Below are 10,417 nucleotides of genomic sequence, written 5' to 3' on the forward strand. Positions count from 1 at the left end.
CTTTGGGTGGGAGGGTGGGTAAGGCAGAAAAGCAGGGTCTCAGGCTTCAAAGCACCTCCCCACCTGCTTCTCCTTCCCTCTGAGGAAATCTTCAGGGGCCTAGCGGTTTTGAGGGGAGGGGACAGGAAGAGACTCTGAACTCTGGGTCAACTGAGCACGGAGATGGGGAAGATCTTCTTGCCCTATAATCCTACTTCTCCCAGCATCCTCTTCCTCTGCTCCCCACCACCCTAGACCAAATTTCTACCTCCATCTGCAACTAAGGGTTACATCCCCCACGCCAAGACCTAGAGAAGCATCCCAGAGTGGTGGGGGAATGCGACAACGCGTACCCAGCAGCTGTCTGGTGGGTCACACCTGCCGGGTGGGGTGAGGAGAGTGCCCCTCCCAAGTGGGCGGAGCCCGCTCTGCTCGGGCTAGGGGCGGCGAAAAGCTTTAATGGAGGGGCGAGAAGGCAGAGGGATGCGCAAACCAGCCACGTGGAGGTCCCGAGCGACAGGCAGGGCGGGAGCCGGGAAGCGGGCGGTGCGCTCGCCCCTCCCGCTCGAGGGAGCCTCCGAGAGTCGGGTAGTCGCTGACCGCAGGCTGCAAGAGCGGTTGATCTGGTGAGCGAGCACACCCACTTACCCAGCTGCTGAGTCAGGCTGTTCTCGCTCCCCGCTCGCTCGCCCGCCCGCTCGGGACATTGTGTTCCAGCCCCGGCGCGCTGGCACCGGGCCCAGGCGCTCACACCAGCCTCCTCGCCCTGTTTGTGCTCGCGGCTTGCGCTCGGCGCGCAGCTTCCCCGCCGCCGCCGCCGCAGCCCTGCGAGCGCGCGCTGGGGCCGGGCCAGGCGCGAGCACCCGGGACGGCCAGGGGCTGGTGCGCAACCCCTCGGACGCGCCTCGGACACGCGGCCCTGACCGGTCACCGGCCTTGGCGCAACCAGACCACTCCATCTCCCACCTGAGCCCCGACTTGGATCCCCAGGCGTGTGGGGGGCCCGGGGCAGCACAGTCGGGAAGGGGTGGGGGCAGGTGTTGGTTGGTAGCTCCATGCAAGAGAAGGAGCCGCCCAGACTGCCGCCCAAGCCCCACCAGCGCTCAGTCCAGGAGTCTGGAGGAGGATAGCAGGGAGTGCGTCAGCCCCAGACTTGGGAGACCTGGGATGCAGTCACGTGACAACGGAAGCCCGCTAGAGGGGGCCGATTCAAGCCATATCCCCGAGGAGCCTCCCTGTTCCTCCGACCCCTTCCCTGATTGATCCTTTCTTCACACAAGCCTGGAGACTCCAGGGATCCCCAGGGGCTGGCAAACGAAGCCCAGCTCTTTTGGATAGCTTGGGAACCCCCTGGCAGGATGCCAGGGGTAGGAAGAGCCTGGACACTAGCGAGTGGGAGGGGGCGGCAGGGTGGAGGAAGACGACCCCAAACCCGAGCCAGACCCCTCCCTTTGTCCAGCCCAAACCCGGATTTATTCAGGGCCACGTCTTCTCCTTACCCATCCTTCTGCAGAAAGACGTCCCTGAACGCTGGTCCTGAAGGTTCCACCATCTCTGAACCAAGGAGGGGACAAAGGACTTACATACTGAGCCCCTACCATAGGGAAGGCTCTGTTAGGTCATGCTAAGGATGTTATCAAGAAGTTTATGACACAGTTCCTAAAGTCGTTTCTTCTCCCTCCTTCCAAACTCCAGTTTCCTGTGCCACTTCCCATGCCAGGAGGTCCTGTCCTCCATGTCTACCCATCTCTCAAGCTCTAGCTCATAAAGCCTGCTTGGAACAGCGCCAGCCAAATCTGATTCCTCTCTGCTCTGAAAGCCCAGCACACTCAGTCTGTACCTTTCTCAGGACACAGCATGTGGCCTGTCTCATATTCTAGTGATCTGTTTACTAATACTGTTCTTTTAACCAGATTAGAAAGTCCTTGAGGTAGAAACAAAGTCTGCTTCTTTGAGGCCTCCCCCCATGGCTTGAGCTCATCCCCCACAGGCCAAGCTTGGCACTGGAGTTGATGTTCAATAAATGTTGGGTGTATTGAAATGATTTCCTGCCCTTGGGCAGTTTGCAGACCAGTTGAAGAGACAAACACATGGCATGTGAGGTTAAATAATAACCCAAGCCAGCAGGTGGTGAGTACCAAATGTGTTAAGAGCTATAGGGACTCAATAGGAAGGAGGTGGTGATATGGGAGAAAGATCCCAGGAGGTTCTAGGCCTTGAGCTCTGTGTGTGGAGGAGGAGAGAAAAGGCGTGGAGGTGACTCAGTCTGGTTGACGTCACCACAAACCAGCCTCCATGTCAGGCACTTCACATACATTGTCTCTAATATTTAAGGGAGGGGGGTAGGTTTGGGAAGAGTGGAGGGGACAGTACCCAAGCCAGACCTGCCCAGAGCCAGTCAGAGTGTAGAGGCAGCCTCGGGTCTGGCAGCACCCCACCCTCACTCCCCGGGCACTGCCTGTTCCCTGGCCTGCCACTCCTACATACTACACCCAAGACAGCTGCCCAGCACTGCCCAGCTCTGGATGCACTCTGGTCCCACCCTGCTGAACAACTGGCTGTGTGACCTTGGGCAAGGCACTTCCTTTCCTACACCTCCCTGTCATCCGTACCTCCGTTACAGCACTTACAGCCTGTGATTCTAAGTCAGTGTCCGAGTGATGCTTGCCACCTTCCCTGATGTGACCTGGGCTGCTGTGCCTCTCCCCTCCCCGACACCTCCCCCCCCCCTCCCCGCCCCCTTGCTCCCTCCCAGTCTGGAGCTGCTGAGAGGAACACTGGGTACAGAGTGTGAGCAGGGATAGTAGGTTTCCTGTGGTTGCAAAAGGAACATCGGGACTTTCCCTGCTGTGGGAGAAGTGGGGGAGGAGGAGGCAGGGCCAACCTCGAAGGAACCTCTGCTCTCTTCCCTCCCCTCAGTGCTCCCAGCTCTGAAAAAGGCTGGTACAGTTTGTTACGCTGGGGCCGGAATGTACCGTGTGTTTCATATGGCCTCTGTCCAGTCCTACACTGGCTGCTTTATATTTATACTTCCTTCTTCAGCCGTGGCATCCTGCTGCCTGTCACCCCTGCTCTCATCTGCCTACCTCCCACCTGGGCTCCCGCACCCACCATGGGTCAGACCTTGGGATCTATAGTCTTCTGGGAGGTGAGGGTGGGGGGCAGAATGAGCCCTGGAGGAGAGAAGTTGGACTCGGGAAGGTTGAAGCCTCCAGTCCCCTTCTCTCTCTCCCATCAGCCAGCCCGAAACAGCCTCCAAGGCCATGGACACTCCAAGTTGGGTCCGAAGGTTCTCTGGGCCTCTGAGGCTCCTTGCCACCCTGTTTTCCCGAGCACTTCAGCAGTTATACCTGAGCCCAGCTAGAGAAGTGAGCTGAAGGCTCTTTTGAAGTTGCCCCCCACACCCACCCCAAAAGCTTGGCAGACCTGTTAATCCTTGATCCTCCCCCACTGGTCACAGAGAACACGGGGGAGGTGGGAGGTGGGGGAGGGGTATCCTACCACCCACCACCCCAGGAGTCACACATTACTAACAGAAGCTGCAAAATGGAATTTGACACTTGGTGACATCATGATTTTTGAGTGGTGACCACTTTAATCTCCTCAAAGTGGCTTTGATATCCAGAGATCGATACGTTTGTGATCTGGCTTTCCTCCCCCAGGAGCATGTGATATTATTATTCACAATAATAGCTCGTATCAGTTGCCTCCTAGGGACCAAGCATTGGGCTCAGGGCTTGATATACACAAGCTCATTTACTCTTCACAGTGACTCTAGGAGGCGGATGCTACTGGGAGCCCCCTTTGACAGTTAAGGTAACCGAGGCTCAGAGAAGTGACAGAGCTGGGATTCACATTTAGGTCTGTCTGGCAGCAAAGCCAGCACTTCGCAGTGTCCTGCTAGATGGCTTAGATCATGTACCCAAATCACAAACCTTCCATTTCTCAAGCCTCAGAGTCTTATTCCCTCCTCTCTTCAAATGATTCCAGGAACTCTGCCTCCTTAGAGTCCATGCATGCCTTGAGGTATGAGATGACAACCAGAAAACCATTTTCAGCCCATTTGACAGGCTGAAATGCAGAGGCCCCAGAGGACACTCAGTGAGGGCGGTGGGTGGTCAGGCCTGCTGGCTGTGTGCGGCCTCAGTCGTCTCTCGGCCGACTGGCATGCCTGCCGCCACTCAGCCCCTCACCTGGGAGTAAACTTTGCCTCACTGTACTGCTCTAGCACTGGGAACTAAAAACCAGGGGCTGAACCTGGGTTCCAGGTCTCTAAACTCAGGACTGTCTGTGGCACCCAGTGACACGGTGGCATGGCCTCTCTTAGGACCCATTCACAGCAGGGTTTTGGCAGAAATCACCACCATTATGTCAATCCCTGGCCATATCAGGGCGTATACATTTCACTTATATGTCCTAACTCAGTACAATCTTAATGTAAGGAGATCTAAAGTAAGGAGAACAGTACCCACTTTCTTGTTGGGCAAACTGAGGCAAGAGAAGCCAAGTTGCTCACCCAAGGGCAAGAAACTAAATTTGTGACTGTGATATCTGGGGTGCTTTGTTTCATAACATAGGGCCTCTCCTGAGCTAAGAGAGGAAGTTTCCCAAGATGTCCCCAAACATGGTGACGTGACCTTTCATCCAGCCCTATCACCCTAGGAAGGGACCGCAGCACCACACTGCCCATGCCACCCTTATCTACTCCCAGGGCTGAAGCAAGGGCACCAGACATCCTGTAGTTAGTTGGCCTGGCCAACTCTCTGGCTTCCTTTCCTTTGTGGCTCTCACAGGCACATTTTGTCCCCTCTGAGCCCAGTTCTTTCTTCCTCTTTTATCCTTCCTTCTCTCTTTTTCTCTCCTTGCTCACTGAGAGCCCTGTTTATATGCCTCCATCCGTGTTTGCTTTTCACCTTTGCTTTTTGTATGCCCCTTCTCCTGGCAAGTTTCCTAAGGTCCCCTCTGCCTTCTGCCCTCTGACACCATCTTGTCTGCGAGGAAGCATCTTCCACTCCTACCCCCACCCCCACTCCTTACCTCACCTCCAACTTTAGAAGACAGGTCAGATTGCTCTGGTTCATGCGTTCAGTGTGCTCTTCATGAGTGCCTACTGTGTGCCTCAGGAACTGTGTTAATGCCTGGGGAATCCAAAGTCCAAAAGCTGTGCTGGAGCATCTATTAAGTACCTACTGTGTGCACCAGGCATTGTGCTTCAACTTGGGGGCGCAAAAGCTAGTCATTGTCCTCAAGAGGTCTCTGGGCTGGGAATTCCCTGGTGGTCCAGTGGTTAGGACTCCAGGCTTACACTGCCGAGGGCCTGGGTTCGACCCCTGGTCGGGGAACTAACATCCCACGAGCCACGCAGCGTGGCCAAAAAAATAAACAAAATTTTTTTTAAATTAAAGAAAAAAGAGAGACCTCCCGGCTACTTGGGAAGACTCACAAAAACAGATCACTATAATGCCCTGGGAAGTCAGGGACTTGGTGTGGCCAGAGGGCCCTGGGAGGGTTCCTCTGAGGAGGCCAGTCTTCAAGTCTGAGAGGAGCTAGCCAAGCAGAGCAAGGGTGCAGGGCGTGCCAGGTAAAAGGAACAGTGTGTATAAAGGCACACAGGCATGAAGCAGCCCTGGGTTCTCTGGCGGGCACTTTGAGTTGTTTGGTCTGGCCTGGACCTGGAGTGCAGGTTGGGGAACCTGGGCAGATGTGGCCAGAGGCAGGCAGCCCCAGATGGTACAGAACCTCCTGTTCCAGCAAAAGAGTTGACCTTTGTCCTGGAGCAGCCAGAAACCCAAGCAGCCTTATGGCTCCCTACAGCCTAGGAGCCCCAGGGCTGGGCCTGGGCCAGGACTGAAACGCTCTCTCGAGTCCCCATTAACCCACATTTACTGTCCTTTGGCTCAGCAAGGCCAGAGGGAGAGTCAGACACTTCAATGTAATGCTGTTTCTAAAACATAATCATTCATTCATTCATAAATGTTTAGCAAGCTCTGATGTTTGCCAGGTGCTGCTCTGAGCATTGGGAATGGGTCATTGAACCCCATGGAGGTCCCAGCTCTCAAGAAACTTTACCTCCTTGGCAGTTGCGGAGGGAGGATAGGCCATAAACAAACAAACAAAACAAAATAAATAAATCAAAAAGATAATTTCAGATCGTGCTAAGCTCAAAGGAAAATAAAACACAGTGATGCAGCCGCAAGTAATGGGGTGGACTGCTCTAAGGACAGTTATGTATGAGCTGAGACCTAGATGACAAGAACAAACCAGTACGTGAACATCTGGGGACTTAGGGTTCTAGGCCAAGGAAAAATCACATGCAAAGGCCCTGAGGCAGGATGGAGCTTGGTGTTTTTCAGGTTTAGAAAAAATGTTGGGTTCAAATTCATTACTCCCCAGCGACTCTACGTAAGGATTATTGTATCCCTTTTGTAGAGATGGAAACTGAGGCTCAGAATGGTTAAGTTCCTTGGCCAATATCCTAACTGGTAGTACAAATTTTGGCCTAAATCCACAGCTCTTTTTCTACCAGAGTATCATGCACAGCAACCAGTGTCCTAAATTATTTAGGAAGATCCAGTTTCCAAAATTCTGTCTCACTGTTCTCTGGAGATTCATCCTGGAGGTTCTCTGTGTCCCAAATCATGACTTCAAGCCCTGTCTCTGTCACATTCTACTAGCGGCAGCCTAGGATGAGTATTTCATCACCCTAAGCCTCAGTTTCATCATCTGTAAATAGGGAGAGTAAGAATTCCAATGTCATAGGTTTGCAGAGAGGATTAAATGAGGTAATCCATGTAAGGTCAGTACAGTGCCTGGAACGTGGCACACATTCAACCCATGGTAGTTCTTAAAACTGGGGTCGACTGCAGAACGGTCCTGCCACCACGTGACGCCTCTGATGCGTGAGCCGGGCAGGGTAGCTGCGGGAGGAGAGAGCAGGAGCGAGAGGCCAGGAGGGCCCCTTCCCTTTACTCAGCCACTCCTCAGCTCCTCGCGCTGGGATCCCACACTGACACATCTTGTACTTCCCGTTTCCAGGGAAATTCCTCGCGCTGGACCGCACCCGCCCTTGAGGACCTCCCGATCTCTTTGGGCAGAGCGGAAGCCAGGCAGAGCCGGGAACGTGAAATGACAGTCCTCAGCCCTGTGTGTGCCACGAGCCCCCGGGGGCAGGCGGCCACGCTGCAGGAGGGCAGGGGCGGCAGAGGGAGCCTGGCGTGGGCTGCTGGGACAGAGTCCTTCTCAGAGGAGGTGGGGACCCCGTGGAGTACGTGACTCCTGCCCCTCCAGCCTGCACGCTCCAGTTAGCAGGACAGAGACCCTCCCCACCCATCCCCAACGTTCCCGGGCTTTCTGCTCTGCTGGGAAGCGCTGTCATCCCTCCCCCCGACCAACACTCCTCCCAGGCACCCCTGAGAGGACCAGTTGCAGCTGAGGGTGGGGGTGGGGAGAGTGCTGCCAGGGCTCTCAGATCCCTAGCCTCTCTCTCCCACCCCTCCCTCGCCCCCAACTGCTGAGCTGCTTCGAGGTTTAAAGCAAAACACGATTCCGTCCTTCCTGCTGCTCAGTGGCAGCAGTGCTGCTTGAGGTTATTTTTAGCAGGGATGCAGGGAAGGCACATTTCTCCTGGACGTTCGCTGGGGACACCCCTCACCCCCCAGCCAAGACTCGGCCGGGGGAGTCTGGTACGGAAACCCCCGTCTCAGAAAGGGGAAACGCGTGTGTTTTCTGTTCCTTCAACTCATCAGAACAGGAGTTGCAGTCAAGCCTGGGGTTACACTGATGGGAAATGTGAGGTTCCAAAGCCAGTGTGCTGCCCTCATCCCTGGTCTCCGAGTCCTTGTAAATCTGGGGAACAGGAGGTGCCTGGGGCCTGTGATGCCCAGTGTGTGGGTGTTGGGGTCCAAGGGGAGCCAGCACTGTGGACCGCATGGGGGCATCAGGCATTCTGGGTGGTGTTTATGCAGGTACTTGCTTTATAATTCATTAAACTGATCGTGTCTGTTCTATGTATTTCTCTGTATGTGTGTCTCTTATGCTAGCAGTACTTTATTGAGGTATACTCTACATACAGTAAAATACATAAACCTTAACGGCACAGCTCAATGAATTTTGACAAATATGTATACACATGTGACTATCACCTAGATAGAGACTCGGAACATCTTCAGCATGCCTAAGTTCCCTCATGCCCCCTCCCAGTCAGTCCCCACCCCAGAGGTAACCAAGATCTGATTTCTCTCACCATAGATTAGTTTCCTGTGTGTGTGTGTGTTACAAGGTTAAAAGAAATACAGCTGCTATCATGAAGAATGAAATAGGCAATAAAAAATTTAACGTGAGAAGGGGGCCTCAAAAAAGGAGGGTAATTGGAGTTTGAAAAAGCTAAGGAATCATTGCAATGGGAAACGGAAGGTTCCAGAGCCAACCCTTCAGGACTGGGACAGGACACTTGGGATACTTCTCTGAGCCGAGTGGCAGTGAGTGAGGAGAGGCCTGCCAGGGCTCCTCCTAGGTCCAGTTGCCCCCATGTTCTGCTAGAGATCTAGGCCCTTCCTCCAGCCCCCTCACCAAAGCAGTTTTCAGCAAGGCCAAGGCTGCCAGGAAGGGCGCTCTCAAGGGCATCTGCCCAGAGACAGGGAGAAGTCAGGGCCTCTGTGCGGTTAGGTTATTTATCTTTCCTGCCTTCCCTTTCAAGGTCTTTTTGATTCTGGGCCTCCTTCACCCTATGTCCCGCCTCGGGGGGTGGGGTGGGGGGTGGGGGAGAGGCTGAGGCTCTCAAAGGAGGGTGGTAGAGGAAGAGTCAAGGAGCTCATCATTCCTTCTTTCCCTCATTTAAAAACACTTAAGGGACTTCCCTGGTGGTCCAGTGGTTAAGACTCTGTGCTGCCATTGCAGGGGGCACGGGTTCTATACCTGTTCGGGGAACTAAGGTCCCATGTGGCATGGCCAAAAGATTTTTAAAACATGTATTTTAATCAATAAAAATAAAAACACTTACTTGAGCACCTACATTGTGCTGTAGCTTCTGCTAGTGCTGGGGATAGGACGACTAAGAGAAATTTTAGCTCCCTAGGGAGTCAAAGGTAGCATTCCCAGGTGAGGCAAGGCCTTATGCTACCTTCATAATGGAGATGAGGGGCTCAGAGGGGTAAAGTGACTTGGTCAGTATCACACAGCTGGCTGCTGGCAGAGGGAGGCCGAGAACGGGGACCTTGACGCAGCCTGCCTAGCTGGGGATAAGAAAGCAAAGGAGGCAAAACCAAACAGTCTGATACCCCAGCAGCAGAAAGAGCCCTGACCTGGAGGGCAGGAGCCCTCGCTTTTGCTGCTGGGTGTCAGAAAAACATCCTCTCTCTGGGCTTCAGTTTCCTCCCAGGTTTTCTCCCATGTACGTGAAGGAGGCCGCCTCCAGAGGGGCTTTAAGTTTCCCTTTGCTCTAACGCTTTCAAGCGTACTGGGCATTTTCCTGCCTCAGGGCCTTTGCTCAGGTTTTTCTCTTACTGAAAGCCCCCTTTCCCTCCCATTTCCTTCCTCTGACAGCCTCACAATCATCTGCTATCTAATTCCAGTGCTACCCCCCGATGCCCCCACAGTCTGGGGGATCTGTTGAGGGGTGTCCCCTAGGTCTCCACCACCAGAACCGACAGAGCCTCCCTCACTTTGTACCCCTCCCATCCCGGGGCAGGTCCTCCCGTGGGAAAGGTATTTGTTTTGTCAGCCACCCTGGAGGAGTTGAAATGAATTTTTGCTCCCATCCCACACTTCTGTGTGCCCCTTTCAACTTGCAGAGAATGAGCTCATCCTTCCTCAGGGCCTGCAAGATATTGCACCTTTCTGCTGGGCAGGCCAGCTGAAACTGGGGCATCAAACTGGGGCCGTTTTGGCAAAGGTGGCTGCCCTAGGAGGTGAGCCCTGGAAGGGTAGAAGGACAGGCAGAGTCTCAGGCAGAAGGATGGCTGCCCCGCCTCACCTGTCCCTCCTTATTCACAAACACCTGGGCAGAAATCTTCCCTTACAATAAACATACGGCTCCTACTCCCATAAACACACCCACGCCTACTTACCTGCCCACAAACAGACCAGTAACTTTGTAAACAAATACCCCACTGCTCCCCCTGCCACTCCCCCAGACAGGCATTACACACACATATGCAATCATCACACATATACACACGGGCACACACAGACACACACATGGGCAACATACAAACGGACACAAGTGCATATGCATGGGTGCATCATGGGCAACAGTCATGCCCACGTGCACCTTGGGGGCACACACTCTCACACGCGTGCACACGTGGGCACACAGGCATACATGTTTGCACACAAGGATACACATATACACACACTCTCCTCTCCACCCTCAGCTCTCAGATGAGGGGGCCCAGCTCATACTTGGAATGAGGAGAGTGCTCCATAGTTGGGGTCTGGCTGT

This window comes from Delphinus delphis, chromosome 10 (genome assembly GCF_949987515.2).
Source record: "Delphinus delphis chromosome 10, mDelDel1.2, whole genome shotgun sequence".
Classification (NCBI taxonomy): domain Eukaryota; kingdom Metazoa; phylum Chordata; class Mammalia; order Artiodactyla; family Delphinidae; genus Delphinus; species Delphinus delphis.